This window comes from Chelonoidis abingdonii, chromosome 3 (assembly GCF_003597395.2).
Source record: "Chelonoidis abingdonii isolate Lonesome George chromosome 3, CheloAbing_2.0, whole genome shotgun sequence".
In the NCBI taxonomy this organism is placed as follows: domain Eukaryota; kingdom Metazoa; phylum Chordata; order Testudines; family Testudinidae; genus Chelonoidis; species Chelonoidis abingdonii.
Genome location: NC_133771.1, coordinates 47,014,076 through 47,017,556, shown reverse-complemented (window position 1 = coordinate 47,017,556; position 3,481 = coordinate 47,014,076).

The window sequence follows — 3,481 nt, the reverse complement described above, 5'->3', positions numbered from 1 at the left end:
GCTGCTGAAGAAAATGCCGCCTCCCAAATCCTAACGTGCAGTCACCTAATAGGTTTCACCGGCCCTGGGTGTTAGTGTCGATATTTTTATGGTGTTTGGTAATCCTAACGTGCAGTCACCTAATAGGTTTCACCGGCCCTGGGTGTTAGTGTCGATATTTTTATGGTGTTTGGTGTATTTGAAACAGCAGTGGCAGTTATTGCTTTTGTTCACAGTTTTTAGCTTTAGTTTCCTTTTCTTGCTGCCTTCCAAACTAGGCTTTTTGTCTGTGCATGCCAAGGAATGCTTTTTTTGCTAGTCATAAAAAGCTATCTCTGGATATGAGATTTTACTGCAAATATTATTACGGGGACCTAATATACTGGTTCTGCATTTTGTAGCACTTCTGAGGTATGTGTATCCCTTGTGATCCCTTTACCACTAGTGAGAATAATGTGATGGAATTGGGCAGGAAACAGGGAAGGCTGGTTGCTAGGCTAAGTGTCCCTTTTGTGCCATTCTCTAGTCTCTGATGACTAAAAGCTTAAATTGCATAATTAGGATAAAATAAGAAGAAACATGGTAAATTACCCTAATGACTTGGTCTAAGGGACAGAGCTGAATATAGGAGCACAATTTAAATAAACAATTAGAGGAACCACATACAGGAGAGTACTAACGCTAACTATTCTGAGTCACAGCACTGATGCAGGATGTGTCTCCAATACTGAGGTCCAAGCACTTCTGTAGAACTGCGTTGACACTCTCAATTTTTGGGAGCCCTTTCTTTGTTGCACTAGCAGCAGTTGAGCTCCACCATACTAACAATGGTGAGAGTATGTGGTGTAGATATTCAGAGCAGGTGTTGACAACACTAGCAGCTGGTCTATTCTAGCCCTCCCTGCTGGAGCTGGACTGGTGCTAAAATGATGGTGGAGAGTTCCTTAAAGTGGCCTATGTGGAGAAGCCCTAAAACATTAGTCTCCATACAACTTCACTCATGTACCTTAAGGTACAGACAGCCCCTGCAATTTCAACATAGCAAGGTGAGAACGTTTCTCATTTTTCTGTTTATTATTTGTACACTTCTTTATTTATTCTCCCAGAAATGGGGACAAAGATGGGCATATTTTGTTACCACTTCTATTCACCTCCATTGTTCACTTACAGTAAGATTAGTGTAGGTTCTTTAAGGCAAGTGTAACAGGGTAGCTGAACCCAGTTTAATTTACTGGTCCAGCTCTGCTTTTCCAGTGCAGGTGTCTCCATTTGGTCAGTTAGCATCAGGGGCGGTTCCAGGCACCAGCACGCCAAGCGCATGCTTGGAGCGGCAAGCCACGAGGGGCGCTCTGCTGGTCGCCGTGAGGGCGGCAGGCAGGTTGCCTTTAGCAGCGTGCCTTGCGGAGGGGCCGCTGGTCACGCTGCTTAGGCAGACCTCCCTCAGGCTGTCGCCGAATTCGCAGGACCGGGGACTTCCCGCAGGCAAGCTGCCGAGGGCAGCCTGCCTGCCATGCTTGGGGCGGCAAAATAGAGCTGTCCCTGGTTAGCAGGCTGGGAGAGCACCTCGGGCTGTAAGAAGCCTGGTAAGAAAGAGACTGAGCAGACTGAGACAGGAAAAGGGCAGGAGGTGAGAGCTGCTAGAGACAGAAGGTGGTTCCTGGGAGACGGTTGAAGTCAGGAGAGCAGAAAGAGGCATTTTCTGGCTGGTGTCTGCAAGCCAAAGAGACAGGGCTGAAAGAAGGAGCAGCAGAGGAGCTTACCCACTGACATCTCCAGGAGATGGAGAACTGGATCCTGAGGAACAGTGAGAAGGCCAGGGAGAGTGAAGAATGCTCCCAACCGAAAGGCTGTGGATGTCTCCCCTGGGAATAGTGGGGTTGCACCCTAGAAGGAAGGGCTGGGTTGGTGGTCCTGGCAGAGGGATGGATGAGGACTGATGAGCCTGCCTGTGATGGAAGGCACTGGGGTATGGTCAGAACAAGAACTGGGTGATATTGACTGTGTTTTAGGGATTCTGCTATGGGCTATTTGCACTATGTTTTGTCAATAAACTGTTGATGGACTAGAAGACAAGTTTTCATGGAGTTACTGGGGACCTGAGAGGGCTATCACAAGGGGCACCTGACAGGAGGCCATGCATTTACAGGAAACTCACAGGATATCTGGTGCTGTCTTCTGGACAGCATTTCCCTCACTTGCCTGAACAGTGCAGAATTGGAGGTTCATAATTCAAATGCAAATTCTTTATACATTTCAAGGTGACAATACCCTTTTCTGGGATGATGTGATGCTCTATGTCTTGGAGGAGCACCCTATACCCCCATGTTCATCTTTATAAAATGATTGCATGGTATCCAATGGAAAGTTTGTCATGTTGAGTGTCTTCGGAAGGCTCATCATGCACTGAGCCTGGTTGTTACAGTAATGTTATAGCAAGGTTGTAATTTCATGTATGTAGTTATGAGGCTGAAAATGTATCCTCATGGTTTAAAAATAAGCCCAGACAAAAACACTCCAAGAGCTGAGAGACAGTTCACACCTCATCAGGGTATTTATGGGACCAGCCCAGCCCTATAGGAACAAAAGATGCTTGCCTAGTTAGCAACAAAAGAATCTGTAAGACTCTCGAGTGAGTCACCCCCCTTCCTTTGGTCAGTTTGGAACTGCAATGAGATAATGCTCACCTGACTCTGAACGGTGGGGGAGAGGAAGGGGAGGGGCAAAACCAAGAGGAAAGAAAGGACATAATAAAAGGGAGAGACATTTGTGCACTCTCTCTCTCTTCCACCTACGTCTACAGACACCACACCAAGCAACTGAAGTGCTGATCAAAGGGGAGAGCCAGGCTGAAGGGTAAGATGCATCTGAGGATTTGGCTACACTTGTGAGTTACAGTGCAATGAAGGAGCCCCGGGTGCCCTTGTTCACTACCTGTCCACACTGGCAAGGCACATAGAGTGCTCTGACTCCTTGGCTACACCGCTGCTGGTACTCCACCTCAGCAAGTGGAATAATGTTTGCTGTGACCCCATTGGAGTGCCACGGCACCAGTGTGAATGAGGTGTTGCATTACTGCACTCTGATCACCCTCTGTAAATGTCCCATAATCCCCTTAAGTCAAGTGGCCACTCTTGCCATTGTTTTGTAATCACTGCAGGAATGCGGATATATCATAAACAGATAGCTAAGGGTTAATGTCTCTTTCACCTGGAAAGGGTTAACAAACAACACCTGACCAGAGAACCAATCAGGAAACAAGATACTTTCAAATCTCAAGGGAGGGAAGCCTTTGTTTGTGGTTTTTGGGTTTTGCGTTGTTCTCTCTGGTTTCTGAGAGTGACCACACGTACCTACAGGCTCTCTAATCTTCTATTCCAATTTTGTAAGTACAAAGGTAGAAAGGCGAGTATAGTCTTTTTAATTGATTTTTCTTTATTTCCATGTGTATTTGCTGTAAGTGTGTTAAATTGTATTTCTGATGGAGAAAGCTTTTTCTCCAGTT